The sequence below is a fragment of the Triturus cristatus genome, chromosome 7, assembly GCF_964204655.1.
Source record: "Triturus cristatus chromosome 7, aTriCri1.1, whole genome shotgun sequence".
Lineage (NCBI taxonomy): Eukaryota > Metazoa > Chordata > Amphibia > Caudata > Salamandridae > Triturus > Triturus cristatus.
In genome coordinates this window covers 71,481,432-71,497,149 of record NC_140590.1, presented here as the reverse complement: position 1 = coordinate 71,497,149, position 15,718 = coordinate 71,481,432, and the positions used below count along the sequence as shown (strand labels likewise).

Below are 15,718 nucleotides of genomic sequence, written 5' to 3'. Positions count from 1 at the left end.
AGCCTACGAGGTAGCCATGTCTTCCCACCGGGTCCCTGAGAGAGATTGGGGAGCGGGGTTGTGGGGACGGTTCCTGAGTGAAGGGCGGGACACACTGTTAGATTTACCTGCTGATGTTCATAATTCTTATGCCCATATGAAGGAAGCATTGATGGCTAGGTATGGGTTGACCCCTGAGTTATATAGACAGAGGTTTAGGGGTTGCACTAAGATTCCCAATAGTACGTATGTGGAGTATGTGACTTTCTTTTGCAGAGCGCTGGATGGTTGGGTAAAGGGTAGTAAGGTAAATGATTATCAAGGGCTTCTTGATTTAATGGCATGGGAGCACTTGTCCAGTAATTGTTTTCCTGAGCTACGCCAGCACCTGATAGATAGTAGGCTGACTAACCCTAGGAAGCTTGCTGAGGAGGCGGACCGCTGGGTCAGTACCAGGGTCCACAAGGGTACCGTGGGAGATTCCGCCAAAGGTGGGCAGGGTCCCCAGCAGAAGAGTGGGGGGGACAGGGGTAAACAGAAGCAGTTCCAAAAAGGGCCCCAAAGTAGTCCCCAAGGGAAGGGTTCTCAGCCTCCCCCACCCCAGAAACCGACCGGGGCCCCGACAGGTCCTCCTGTTCAGAAGGGGCCCGTAAGATGTTACAGGTGTAACAATTTGGGGCATTTTGCCTCTGATGTAAAGTGTCCATTGTTTGGTAAACCAGCACCCACTGGTGCTCCACCCCGGCAGGTGACTAGTGTAGCCTTGGGGGAAGAGAGGAATGTCCAAGGTGGGTGGGGTCCTGCAGAGATGTCCCTGGTCTCGCTAGGAGACCGTGAAGTGGTCCCTCCAACCCAGCTGCCTGAGAACACTAAGAAGTACAGGCAGTGGGTGACCATAAATGGCCATAGAGTGGAAGCTCTTAGAGATACAGGAGCCAGTGTGACAGCTGTCAGGTGTCACCTGGTGTCTCAGGAGCAGGTGGTCCCCAATGCATTCTATCCCGTTGTTGCCGCTTACAACACCGAGAGACACTGCAAGGTGGCTCAGGTTCCCTTTGAGTGGGGGGGGTCTCTGGTACTCTTCAGGTACCTGTGAGGCCCGCCATGCCTGTAGACTGTTTGTTAGGGAACGATTTGGAGAGCTCACCTTGGGCTAAGGTGGAGCGGAGTGCTCACCTGGAGATGTTGGGTATGCCGGATTGGGCGTGTGTCACCACACGGTCCATGGCAGCCAGTAGAGGTACTCAAGAGGTCCTGGAGCCTGAGAGGGAGGCCCAGGAACCGGCCTCAGAGAGAAGGAGCAAGGGGCGCGGGAAGCCGGCCCCTGAAGTTCCCACGGTCCAGGAGGAAGCAGACCTTGAGGGGGATGCCCTGGAGCCTACAGGGGAACAGATAGCTGAACTGGGAGACCTGCCGGAGCTGACCCATTGGCAGCAGGAAGGAGGTCCCACCAGGGAGGACTTTTGTAAGGCACAGAAGGAGTGCCCTTCTCTCGTGGGTATGCGGCAGCACGCTGCAGACCAGGCCGCAGGTGATCAGTCAGGATCACATTTCGTTTACTGGGAGAACGACCTCCTATATACAGAGCCAAAGGTTGCTGAGCCTGGGTCAGCCCGTGCGCTGGTGGTACCCTAGGACTTCAGAGCCTTCCTACTGGGGCTGGCTCACGGTGTGCCATTGGCAGGGCATTTGGGGCAGGACAAGACCTTTGAAAGGCTTGTCACCCACTTTTATTGGCCTCAAATGCGCAGGACTTCAGATACTCACTGCAGGACATGCCAGACTTGCCAGGCAAGTGGAAAGAGTGGAAGGAAGCAGAAGGCTCCACTCCAGCCATTCCCTGTGGTCGGTACTCCATTCCAGCGAGTTGGGATTGACATTGTAGGGCCACTGGACCCCAGGACAGCGATGGGCAATAGGTTCATTCTGGTCCTGGTGGACCATGCCACCCGGTACCCGGAAGCCATTCCTCTGAGGACAGTGACGGCCCCCGTGGTGGGACGTGCACTGATGGGAATTTTCTCCCGAGTGGGATTCCCTCTAGAGGTGGTGTCTGACCGAGGTACCAATTTCATGTCCAAGTACATGAAATCTCTTTGGCAAGAGTGTGGTGTAACCTACAAGTTTACCACACCTTACCACCCCCAAGGAAACAGGTTGGTTGAGAGATTCAACCGAACCCTCAAAGGCATGATAATGGGCCTAGAAGGACCCATGAGGCGTAAGTGGGACGTCCTCTTACCATGCCTTCTCTTCGCTTACCGTGAGGTGCCACAGAAGTCTCTGGGGTTCAGTCCCTTTGAGCTTCTGTATGGTCACCCAGTCAGAGGACCTCTAAGTCTGGTCAAGGAAGGCTGGGAGCAATCTCCCAGGAAACCTCCCCAGAATGTATATAGTTACATGCTGGCCTTCAGGAATCAGACTAGGCGATTCAGGCAACTTGCTGAGGCAAATCTGGAAGCCAGCCAGGAGGAGATGAAGCGGTGGTACGACCAGAATGCCACTCTGGTAGAGCTTCAGCCTGGACAGAAGGTATGGGTCTTGGCCCCCGTGGAGCCGTGTGCGCTCCAGGATAAGTGGACCGGTCCCTCTGAGGTGGTGGAGCGCAAGAGTCCTGTTACCTACGTGGTGGACCTGAAGTCTCCTAGGAACCCCTTAAGGGTCCTACATGTCAACCGCCTCAAGCCCCACTTGGAGAGGTCCCAAGTGGGCATGCTCTTGGCAACAGATGCTGGGATGGAAGAGGAGACAGAACCTCTTCCTGACCTCCTGTCAGCCAAGGAGCAAGATGGGTCATTGGATGGTGTCATCCTCTCTTCCACCCTGACCCCTGAGCAACAGAATGATTGTCGCCAGTTACTGGGACAATTTTCGGATCTGTTTTCCCTGGTCCCTGGTGTCACTGATTGGTGCGTCCATGACGTGGACACTGGGGATAGTACACCTGTGCGGCACAAGGCCTACAGGGTGACTGACAGGGTGAGGACATGCATCAAGGAGGAGGTCTCCAAGATGTTTGCACTCGGGGTAATTGAGTCTTCTAGCAGTCCTTGGGCCAGCCCCGTGGTCTTGGTCCCAAAGGCTGCAGCGCCGGGAGCCACACCCGAACTCCGGTTCTGTGTGGACTACAGAGGACTCAATTCAGTCACTAGGACTGACGCACACCCCATCCCCAGAGCTGATGAGCTCATCGATCGGCTAGGGGCTGCCAACTACCTCAGCACGTTCGATTTAACGTCTGGGTATTGGCAGATCGCCTTGACCGAGGGGGCCAAAGAGAGGTCAGCATTTTCCACCCCAGATGGGCACTACCAGTTCCGGGTTATGCCCTTTGGGATGAAGAATGCCCCTGCCACCTTCCAGAGATTGGTCAACCAGGTGTTGGCTGGGCTGGATTCGTTCAGTGCAGCCTACCTGGATGACATCGCGGTGTTCAGCTCCACTTGGGAAGAACACCTGCGACACCTCTGGGAAGTGTTGATGGCGCTGCGCAAAGCAGGCCTCACGATCAAGGCGAGTAAGTGCCAGATCGGGCAGGGTTCCGTGGTGTACTTGGGACACCAAGTTGGGAGTGGCCAGGTGGCATCCCTTCAGCCCAAGATAGAAACCATCCTGAATTGGGAGGCGCCCAAAACCCAGACCGAGGTGAGAGCCTTCCTAAGTCTCACCGGGTACTACAGGAGGTTTGTCAAGGGGTATGGCAACATGGTTGCCCCCTTGACAGCGCTGACTTCGAAGAAGCAGCCCAGGAAAGTGATTTGGACTGACACCTGTCAGAAAGCTTTTGAGGCCTTGAAAACTGCTATGTGCACGGCGCCCGTGTTCTTGGCTCCCAACTTCTCCAAAGAGTTTATCGTTCAGACAGACGCTTCAGAGCATGGTGTGGGGGCTGTTCTTTCACAGATTAATGATTAGGGCCTAGATCAACCCGTAGCCTTTCTTAGCAGGAGGTTACTTCCACGGGAACAGAGGTGGAGTGCTTTTGAGCGTGAGGCATTTGCTGTGGTCTGGGCGCTGAAGAAGCTAAGACCCTACCTGTTTGGGTCTCACTTCCGGGTTCAGACGGACCACAGGCCCCTCAGATGGTTGATGCATATGAGGGGTGAGAATCCAAAGCTGTTGAGGTGGTCCATTTCCCTACAGGGTATGGATTTCACGGTGGAACATCGCCCGGGTACAGATCACACCAATGCTGACGGTCTGTTCAGATTTTTCCGCCTTAGTGATGAGGAACTCCCTGGGGTAGGGTAGTTCTCCCCACTTTTCAGCTGGAGGGGACACGTGTTAGACCTGGCACCTTGGTGTGAGTCTCCCTTCCTCTTTTTGTCGCTGTGCCTCATGTGTTTTTATGGTGTTGGCCGCTCAGCGCGCTGTGCCACTGCCAACCAGTGTCGCGGTGCGAGTGCTCCCTATGTAAATTGTATATGTTGGTTGGATTCCATGATTGGATCGTTTGATTTACTGTCAGACCCCAGTAAAGTGCGCCAGGAGCGCCAGGGCATGTAAATGCAACCACCGCTGGTGGGCTTGCAGCACTGGTTGTGCCACCCACAGAAGCGGCCGGTAAAATATGTCTAAGGTCTGCCATCGCAGAACCTGCGTGCAGTCTGGTACTGACATGCTGACTGGCAAGTGCCCAGACTTGCCGGTCCCTAAAACCTTCCCTTAACTACATGTTAGTCACCCCTCTGGTAGGCCCACGGGCAGGGTGCGTTGTAAGCATAAGGTAGGACAAGCCTAGATGCGTGGCATGTCCTAGTAGTGAATTACCGCCATCTTGTTGCTCACTACTGCAAGGCTACCCTGTTCTCATAGGCCAGTATGGGCGGCTTGGATTGTTACACCCTATGATCCTAACCGACCCAGGGAACACGGTAGAAGATCGAGTTTAGTATGCCTGAACTCGGAAAAATAAGGTACATCTTTTCGTAAGGTTTATTTTAATATTCCGCGTTTGCAAATGCCGCTTTTAGAAAGCTGGCCTTTGCTTGCCTAAACATTTCAGCCCACCTCTGCGTGATGTGTATCTGATGTCTGGCTGGTGTGAGTGACAGGGCTGGGGGAACCCAGATGGGCAGGGCTAGGTAGCCTGGTGGTGAATAGGACGATCGACAGGTAGATGGGTGGGAGGAGTACTCCTAGGCTCTGAATAGGACAGTGCTCTGCCACCTCAATGCCGGCTCCGCCCCCATGTGGAGCGTCTGAGGACTCTGCCCTGCACTCTGAAAGAAGAAGCCTGCATCACGTAAACAAAGTGCTCAGAAACCGGACTGGACTAGGCAAGGGCCCCCCTGGCCTGGGAGAACAAAAGATTTGCTGTATAAATGTAGGAGCCCTGCTCCTAAGAAACTAGATCCACTTTTGACCAAGAAGAATCTCTGCCTGAGGAGGAGGCACCGGGAAAGCTGTAGGAGGAAGACTGTCCCTATCCTGGGGAATTGGCCTGCAGTGGTGACCTTGCTGCCAAAGGGGAGAAGAGAAACTGTTGCTGAAGTCTTTGCTATTTTTTACTTTCAAGACTTGTGCTTTCCAAAATGATCTCCAAGGGCTTGGAACTGAGCTTGCCCCCTGAACTGAGCCCCAGGACCATTGGGCTCTACCTGATCTTCACTCGCCTGCCGCTGGACTGTGGTGTCCTTTCCCTCGCCGGAGCTGTGACCCTCGTGCCCCAGTCCCTCCCTGAGCCGTGACCAGGTCTGCTTAGCTGCCCCCGCCTTGGGAAGAGCCTCGCTCGATCGGAGCCGCTCCCCCTACGCTGTGCTGGACTGCCCCTGTCACCTCGCTCGCTGGAGGCTCGCTGTGCACCTTCACCCTCCCGCCGGAATTGGCGTTGTGAGCATCTCCAAGCCTCGGACGGCCTGGACGTAATCTGCGTGCCCGGCTGCCCCGCTTTGTTCACCCGCCACCTGCAACACCCCGCTCTTGTCGTGAGCCTGAAGATCAGACCCCCATCGTGAAGTGTGGGAGCCCCGGACGCCGCCTCGCCCTTCTGTCGAAGAGCCGCTGAAATCCCGCACCCGCCTTCGCGTCAAGAAACAAGGTACTGTACTTACGAACTCGACCGCGAGCTCGCATCGGATCCAGGGTCCGCAACGTTCTGATTTCCCTGTCATCTGCCGTGTGCTTCCCGATCGCCGCCTCAGCACGAAGTGCGCTGAGGCCCACAGTTACCTTGTGCCCGCCTAAAGAACTTTCCGTAACAAAGAGACTTTACCGTATTCCTGAGAATTGTGGCCCCATCAGTTCAACGTTACTAGGCCTTGTATTTGAATCTGCTGAATCTACATAAAAGCTTATTTTTATATACTTCCTGATTGGTGTCCGTTTGTGGTGCATGCAAGGGGTTTACTGTATGTGTAATTGCATTTGCTTAACCTTGTACGCCTGAGACTTAGCCTAGACTGCTCGCGCCACGCACCTAGAGGGTGAGCAGGGGTTATTCTGGGGAGTCATCCTTCACCCTGACAAGAAGTAAAGGGTCCCTGCTTGTTGTGGGTACACACCTGCGTCAACCAGAGCCCCCTCATTTCTAACACAGTTCATGGAAAACTTTGACGTGATCATATCGCTTTTTAACGTTCCTGTGTACTTATGTCTGCGGGGTGCTACACAGTGTTGGAACGGCAGGAAAAGTGTTCCAGTTATATCATGTCTTACCTGAACCCAGGGGTTTAATTTATAGATGCTTCTGTGTCTTGGAAGGATGTTAGGAAAGATGGTGAGTCCTTAGCAAAAAGTGATGAGACATGCAAACAAAGTCAATGAACAGTGGACGACACTTTAGGGAATTTTTTAATTGAATTGAATAGACACTTGTAAAGCGCATGGCCACCAAAGGCCTCCCAGCGCTAGAGACAAAGCCATCAAACAATCAGGAGATCAGAAAGTTACCGAGAACAGCAGAGTCTTCAGCTGTTTGCGGAGAGAGAGATGATTGTCCTCAAAGCGGATATGATCTGGGAGCTGATTCCAGCATTTGGCCGCGATGAGGGAAAAAGACGTCCCCCACTCCGAGCTCGGTATGCTCGAGGAATTATTGCTAAATGTTTTTTTTCAGAGCGTAAAGATCTTTTAGGGAGGTAAGGGGAGATAATGAATTGAAGAATCGTAGGGGCCTTAGCTGAGAGTGCCTTATGAGCAATACACAAAGCCATGAACTGGATTCTCTCAGCCACCGGAAGCCAATGCAGGGACATAATGTAAGGTTTAGCTGATTTGTGCTTCTGAACCTGCATCAGAAGTCGCGCCGCACAGTTTTGAACCGTTTGCAATTTTTTAATGGTTGCGGCTGGAGACCCTAGATAAAGCACATTGGCATAATCAAGCCTCGAGAGGATCAAGGCTTGCACCAAAAGCTTCCTGGCAGAAAACGGTAAAAGAGGAAGAACCCTCCTGATCATTTTTAGAATGTCATAGCAGGTACCTGCCACCCTAGGCGCCTGTTCCTTAAAATTCAGGCTGTGGTCCAGCCACACCCGAGACTTTTTATTTGAGTTATGGGGGTAGGCATCACCCCAAAACATTTAGGCCAAAGGACGCTGGTGTCCATATTAGTAGTCTTATCCAGGATCATCAGCTCAGTCTTGGCTCCATTCAGTTTTAGGAAGGAGTCATCCATCCACGCGGAGACCCCTTCCAAGCAGCTGGCCAAATTGCTTCCGTGCAGCCAGTCCAAAGTTAGCATTTACCGTGAGGTTATAATGCACTTAAGAGTATATGGTCAGGCTGCACCACAAACAGCATCAGAGGAGGTACTCCGAACGCTGCAGAGGGGCTCTGCTCATAAACAACAAGCACTCTCCCTTCAGGATTGTCAAGGCCTGCCATAGGAGTGACTTATCGGTTTTATATGTGTGCAATGGTAGTGATATAGGTAGCCTATACCACAGTAAGGGGTGCAAGCACCACCTTACCCAGGCTGCAGTAGCAGACCTGTGGTGTCATTTTGGAGTGCTTCCCAGGGGTGGCATAATACATGCTTCAGCCCCTGGTAGGCCTCTGAGGTACCTATGCCCTAGGTACATAGTATACCATATACTAAGGGCTTATAAGGCACTCCAGAATCCAATTAGATATGCACCTAATGTACAGGGAAACCATTTTAGAGAGGAAGCAGCTAGGCTAGGGTCCTGATTAGCAGGGCCACAGCCAGACTAAGGTCGAAAAACAGTGAAACACCAGCAAAACGTGGGGTACCCATGTGAAGCAGATCCTAATCTCCTACACATTAGCACATATATATTTTTTTACAGAGTTTTATATAGCGCGAACTTGACCCAAATTGGGTATCAGAGTGCTTTACATAGCACAAGTTCCATTACATGAGGACACATTCATTTTTGTTAGGCAAGGGAAGATTAAGTGATTTGCCCAGAATCACAGGTTGTTCAGCTTCATTGCCGAGACTTGAAACCAGTTCCCCAGATTTAAGGTCAACCACCCTAGCTGTTAGGCCAACTCCTCTCCCCTAAAAGTAATAAGGCGACCTAATGTTAGCTTACAGTTGTAAAAACAAATTTATGAGATTTTCACTACCAGGACATGTAAACCGTGAAAGTACATGTCCACCGCACCCTACCCTCTGGGCTCCTACGCGATGTGAAATCTCACTGGGAGGTGGCTTGGAGTAAGATTTAACATTAGCAAGCGCAAGCAAGGAAAATACTCTGCATAGAGGAGCAGAGTTTTTCTGAAATTTGCCCGCTACTTGGAGCGCAGAGTGGAAAAAGTCTGCAAACTCAGTCAGCGTAGTGGAATTTCTCGCCCAGACCTATCGGTTGGTCGCAGTATCAATCATGTGCCCCTTCTTCCATTCACTTGTTTTGGAAAAAACGGTATAAACATGACCAGCTAATGTATGGATTTGTGCATTTTATGTTCCGGCTGATTTAGGAGAGAATCTGGTCGATTGAAATGGTAAATGCCATGCGTTAATGTGCTTGCATATTGGATATTTTGCTTGAAACTCATGTTAGATTTTATAGCCTATCCCGAGTGTTGTGTTTTACTTTGAAAAGGGTGTTTGGTTTACATCCTGCATCTTGGAACCCACGAGGGGCAGGATGCGGGTGGAATGGTGTAGGTGGAATTCTGTGGGAGACGATGTTAAGGTGGTTCCAAGAAAGGCGGTTGGACAGAGAGTGCTCTGTTGTTGGCTGTGATTGTTGGCTGCTCCTTTTGTGTGCAAATAAACTTTGAAACCATTGCACCAGAATATTTCCTTACTGCACTTGGCTCCCACACCCACAGCCTTCATACAATCCTGAGTACAACTAGGTTTCTATTTGGAAAAGAATATAAAAAATCCAATTCAAGATTACGGATTGTGTCAATTACTTTATATGTACGTCTTGGCATGGTGAGCACTGATGAAAGTTTTATCCTGACAAAAATTGTGGTTGCTGCTTGAGTAGGGTTTACCACCCCTCAACTTGTAACCCAATTTCCAACAATTATGCATCTGAATTAGGGCTGGGCGTAGTTGGCGTAGCGCCACTATGCAGAATTTTGGAAAAAATGTGTTTTACGAGCGCACGTCCTGAGGTTCCGTGTGCCCGGTACAGGGGTCCCTCTTGCCTAGGCAGGCTTCCCGATCTCCCCGGCCTGGCTGGGTTGAAAAGCAGGAACCGGCCCTGGGGCCTGGGTTTCGGTCAGGGCAGAGCTCCGGAGACCTGCAAGGCTCCATGGTTCCTGGCCTGTCCTCCCCTGGGCGGCTGGGCCCCAGGAGAGCCTGTGGGCCTCCCCATGCCTGAGGCCCAGCATGGGGTCTCCGAGCCCTGCAAGCCCAGAACCCTGCAGCCCCGGAGCCCCGCAGCCCCCGAGCCCTGCAGTCCCCGAGCCCTGCAGCCCCCAAGCCCTGCAGACCCGAGCCCTGCAAGGGCAGGCGGGAGCCCTCCCGGGAAGGGTAGGGGCAGGCAGATTGGCGTTATTTCGGTCCCGGCCATCTGGTCGCACCTCTCCCCTTGGTCATCTGGTCACGCACAATGCTTTCCAATGGGGCGACCAGAAGGTCGGGCCGGCCTGGAAGTCCCGATGATGGCTCATTTGCCTCCCGGATCCCAGCCAGGGCTCCAGGAGGTCGGGCACGTTCACGCCTAGGGTCCCCTGAGCCTCACGATGCACACGGGATCCCAGAAAGAGGGGCAGCCTTCCTTCAGATTACTAGGGGCAAGCGGCGGGCTGGAGGTTCTCTGCCGGGGACCAGATAGGCTATGCCCAGGCAACAACTCCCTTGGCGTCCGGGTCTCCCTCCTCCGGCCCACGGCGTGGCAAAGTGCCCTGGACGGGCTCCATGGTTCCCGGGCAGTCATGCCCCGGGCGTCTGGGACCTAGAGCTCCGGTGGTCCTTCCCCGGGCTTGAGTCCCAGCCGGGGTTTCCGAGCCCCAAGGAAGCGGAGCCTCACAAGCCCTGCGTGGTCAGGCGGGAACCTTACCGCAAAGGCTCAGGGTGGGCAGATGGGAGTCCTTTCGGTCCCGGCCATCTGGTTGCACCTCTCCCCTCAGCCATCTGGTCACGTGCAGTGCTTTCCAATGGGGCGACCAGATGGCTGGGCCGGTCTGGAAGTCTGGATGAGGGCTCATTTTCCTCCTGGATCCCAGCCAGGGCTCCAGGAGGTCGGACACGTTCACGCCTAGGGTCCCCTCCGTCACTCGGAGCGCATGGGTTACAAGAAAGAGGGGTAGCCTTCCTCCATATTAGTTAGGGCAGGGTTTTCCGGGGCTGGCGGTTCTTTACCGGGGACCAGATAGGGTATGACCAGACAACACCCCCCCCCGTCTGGGGGCTCCCACCTCTGGCCCACGGCGTGGCAAAGTGCCCAGGACGGGCTCCACGGGTCCCAGGCAGACCTCCCCCAGGCGTCCGGGCCCAAGAGCTCCAGTGGTCCTCCCCATGGATGAGGCCCAGCTGGGGTCCCCAAGCACCCTGGGAAGCGGAGCCCCCCCGAGCCCTGCGTGGGCAGGCGGGAGCCCACCCGCAAAGGCTCGGGGCGGGCAGACGGGAGTCCTTTCAGGTTCCGGCCATCTGGTCGCACCTTTCCCCTCGGCCATCTGGTTACGCGCAGTGCTTTCCAATGGGGCGACCAGATGGCCGGGCCAGCCTGGAAGTCCGGTTGAGGGCTCATTTGCCTCCCAGATCCCAGCCAGGGTTCCAGGAGGTCGGGCGCGTTCGCGCCTAGGGTCCCCTCCGTCACTCGGAGCGCAAGGGTTACCAGAAAGGGGGGTAGCCTTCCTCCAGATTAGTAGGGGCAGGGTATGCCGGAACACCCCTCCGGGGCTGGTGGTTCTTTGCCGGGGATCAGATGGGCTATGACTGGACAACACCTCCCCCTCGTCCAGGGGCTCCCTCCTTCAGCCCACGGCATGGCAAAGTGCCCGGGACGGGCTCCACGGGTCCCTGGCAGTCCTCCCCCGGGCCTCCGGACCCAAGAGCTCCGGTGGTCCTCCCCGTGCCTCAGGCCCAGCCAGGGTCCCTGAGCCCCCCGGGAAGCAGAGCCCCTGACCCCTGCATGGGCAGGCGGGAGCCCTACCACGAAGGCTCGGGGCGGGCAGACAGGAGTCCTTTCAGGTCCCGGCCTTCTGGTCGCACCTCTCCCCTTGGTCATCTGGTCACGCACAATGCTTTCCAATGGGGCGACCAGAAGGTCGGGCCGGCCTGGAAGTCCCGATGATGGCTCATTTGCCTCCCGGATCCCAGCCAGGGCTCCAGGAGGTCGGGCACGTTCACGCCTAGGGTCCCCTGAGCCTCACGATGCACACGGGATCCCAGAAAGAGGGGCAGCCTTCCTTCAGATTACTAGGGGCAAGCGGCGGGCTGGAGGTTCTCTGCCGGGGACCAGATAGGCTATGCCCAGGCAACAACTCCCTTGGCGTCCGGGTCTCCCTCCTCCGGCCCACGGCGTGGCAAAGTGCCCTGGACGGGCTCCATGGTTCCCGGGCAGTCATCCCCCGGGCGTCTGGGACCTAGAGCTCCGGTGGTCCTTCCCCGGGCTTGAGTCCCAGCCGGGGTTTCCGAGCCCCAAGGAAGCGGAGCCTCACAAGCCCTGCGTGGTCAGGCGGGAACCTTACCGCAAAGGCTCAGGGTGGGCAGATGGGAGTCCTTTCGGTCCCGGCCATCTGGTTGCACCTCTCCCCTCAGCCATCTGGTCACGTGCAGTGCTTTCCAATGGGGCGACCAGATGGCTGGGCCGGTCTGGAAGTCTGGATGAGGGCTCATTTTCCTCCTGGATCCCAGCCAGGGCTCCAGGAGGTCGGACACGTTCACGCCTAGGGTCCCCTCCGTCACTCGGAGCGCATGGGTTACCAGAAAGAGGGGTAGCCTTCCTCCATATTAGTTAGGGCAGGGTTTTCCGGGGCTGGCGGTTCTTTACCGGGGACCAGATAGGGTATGACCAGACAACACCCCCCCCCGTCTGGGGGCTCCCACCTCTGGCCCACGGCGTGGCAAAGTGCCCAGGACGGGCTCCACGGGTCCCAGGCAGTCCTCCCCCAGGCGTCCGGGCCCAAGAGCTCCAGTGGTCCTCCCCATGGATGAGGCCCAGCTGGGGTCCCCAAGCACCCTGGGAAGCGGAGCCCCCCCGAGCCCTGCGTGGGCAGGCGGGAGCCCACCCGCAAAGGCTCGGGGCGGGCAGACGGGAGTCCTTTCAGGTTCCGGCCATCTGGTCGCACCTTTCCCCTCGGCCATCTGGTTACGCGCAGTGCTTTCCAATGGGGCGACCAGATGGCCGGGCCAGCCTGGAAGTCCGGTTGAGGGCTCATTTGCCTCCCAGATCCCAGCCAGGGTTCCAGGAGGTCGGGCGCGTTCGCGCCTAGGGTCCCCTCCGTCACTCGGAGCGCATGGGTTACCAGAAAGGGGGGTAGCCTTCCTCCAGATTAGTAGGGGCAGGGTATGCCGGAACACCCCTCCGGGGCTGGTGGTTCTTTGCCGGGGATCAGATGGGCTATGACTGGACAACACCTCCCCCTCGTCCAGGGGCTCCCTCCTTCAGCCCACGGCATGGCAAAGTGCCCGGGACGGGCTCCACGGGTCCCTGGCAGTCCTCCCCCGGGCCTTCGGACCCAAGAGCTCCGGTGGTCCTCCCCGTGCCTCAGGCCCAGCCAGGGTCCCTGAGCCCCCCGGGAAGCAGAGCCCCTGACCCCTGCATGGGCAGGCGGGAGCCCTACCACGAAGGCTCGGGGCGGGCAGACAGGAGTCCTTTCAGGTCCCGGCCTTCTGGTCGCACATTTCCCCTCGGCCATCTGGTCGCGTTCAATGCTTTATAATGGGGCGACCAGATGGCCGGGCCGACCTTGAAGTCCTGATGAGGGCTCATTTGCCTCCCGGATCCCAGCCAGGGCTCCAGGAGGTCCCCGGGCAGTCCTCCCCACCGGGTTTCTGGGCCCTGAGAGTGCCTGGGGGCCTCCCCATGCCTGAGGCCCAGCCGGTGGGTCTGAGCCCCCTGGGAAGCAGAGCCGCCCGAGCCCTGGGTGTGCAGGCGGGAGGCCTACCGCAAAGCCTCAGGGCGGGCAGACGGGAGTCCTTTCGGTCCCAGCCATCTGGTCGCACCTTTCCCCTCGGCCATCTGGTCGCACACAATGCTTTCCAATAAATGCGACCAGATGGCCGGCCGGCCTGTAAGTCTCGATGAGAGCTAATTTGCCTCCCCGATCCAAGCCAGGGCTCTAGGAGGTCGGGCGCGTCCGCTCCTAGGGTCCCCTCCATCTTGCGGTGCGCACAGGTTACCAGAAACCAGATGGGATCTGGCGGGCCTCCCCCTGCTGGGCTGGGTTCAGCAAAGTCCTGGGACGGGGTTCTGTCGTGCACACGGAGCCTCCCCCTGCTCGGCTGAGTTCTGCGGCTCCCAAGGGCCCCGGGGAGGGCGGCCTCCCCACCTCGGGCTCTGTCCTGGGTCCTGCCGCGTGGCAGGGTGCCCGGGATGGGGGTCCGGTGGGCCCGGGGAGGCTTCCCCTGTGCCTCCTGGCCTGGGAGCCCCAGCTGGGTCCAGGGGCCCCGCCGGGCCCCGGATCGGGGGGCTCCTGCTCTGGGCCCCATCCCCCGGCCTGCAGCACTGCCAAAGGCCTGCGACGGGTTCCGTTGTGCCCGGGGAGCCTCCCCTTGCTTGTCTGGGTTCAGGAGTTCCGGCCGGGGCTCCTGAGGGCCCCGGGGAGGGTGGCCTCCCCACTCCGGGCTCTGTCCTGAGTCCTGCCACGTGGCAGGGTGCCCGGGACAGGGTCCGGCGGGCCCGGGAAAGCTTCCCCTGTGCCTCCGGACCAGGGAGCCCCTTCTGCATCCAGGAGCCCCGCCGGGCCCGGGTCGGATGCTCCGGCCTTGGGCCCCGGCCTGCTGGTCTGCCAAAGGCCTGGGACGGGGTTCCGTTGTGCCTGGGGAGCCTCTCTTTGCTTGGTTGGGTTTAGGTGCTATGGCCGGGGCCCCTGAGGGTCCCCTTGAAGGGCAGCCTCCCCACCCCGGGCTCCGTCCTGGGTCCTGCCACTTGGCAGGGTGCCCGGGACGGGGTCCAGCGGGCCCGGGGAGGCTTCCCCTGCGCCTCCAGGCCTGGGAGACCCGGCTGGGTCCAGGGGCCCCGCCGGGCCCCGGGTCAGGGGCTCCCACGCTGGTCCCTGTTCCCCGGCCTGCAGCACTGCCAAAGGCCCGGGACGGGGTTCCATTGTGCCCGGGGAGCCTCCCCTTGCTTGGCTGAGTTCAGGAGCTCCGGCCAGGGCCCCTGAGGGCCCCAGGGAGGGCGGCCTCCCCTCCACAGGCTCTGTCCTGGGTCCTGGCGTGTGGCAGGGTGCCCGGGATGGGGTCTGGCGGGCCCGGGGAGGCTTCTCCTGCGCCACCTAGCCTGGGAGCCCCGGCTGGATCCAGGGGCCCGCTGGGCCCCAGGTCGGGGGCTCCAGCCCTGCGCCCTGTCCCCCGGCCTGCTGCTCTGCCAAGGGCCCAGGAAAGGGGTCTGTCGGTCCCGTGCAGGCCTCCCCTGCTTGTCAAGGTGTCTGCGGGCCCCGGGTCGGAGGGCCCGTCGGGTCCCCCTTGTAGACTCCATGGCTGGAGCCCAGCTGGGCCCTGGGCCTCCAGTCCCCCATGCCCCGGCGCCTGCTCACTCCTTCGTTGGGGCATAGAGCGACCAGATGGCTTCCCTTACGAGCCCGGCCATCTGGTCGCACCTTTTCCCTCGGCCATCTGGTCGCACCTGTCCCTTCTGCCATCTGGTCGCGCCTATCCCCTCGGCCATCTGGTCGCACACAATGCTTTCCAATGGGGCGACCAGATGGCCGGGCTTGCCTGGAAGTCCCGATGAGGGCTCATTTGCCTCCCCTATCCCAGCGAAGGCTCCAGGAGGTCGCGTACATTCGCACCTTGGGTCCCCTCTGTCACCTTGTGTGCACGGATTACAAGAAAGGGGGGTAATTTTCCTCTGGATTACTAGGGAGAGGGTCAGTCAGACCTCCGTGAGGTCCAGCGATTCGTAAACAGGGGAAGGCAGCACCCGGGTCCACCCGCCTGGGTTCCCAGGAGCCCAGGTACTCACCTGCCTCTCAGCCCTTTCCTGATGGTCCTTTTTCTCCGAGTTTGCTCAGTCAGACCTCCGTGAGGTCTAGCGATTATGAGACGGGGGAAGGCAGCAACCGGGCCCACCCGCCGGGGCCCCCAGGGGCCCGGGTCTGCGCCTACCTCTCAGCCCCTTACCGATGGTCCTTTTTTCTCCGAGTTTGCTCAGTCAGACCTCCGTGAGGTCCGTCGATTCTCAGACAGGGTAAGGCAGCC

General features: G+C 58.0%; 1 protein-coding gene across 1 annotated transcript in view; it reads left to right on the top strand.

Moving 5' to 3' along the window:
• The window catches only part of LOC146808851 (ly6/PLAUR domain-containing protein 3-like), a 154,538-nt gene that overhangs the window by 95,093 nt on the left and 43,727 nt on the right, over positions 1 to 15,718 (top strand). The window lies entirely within an intron of this gene.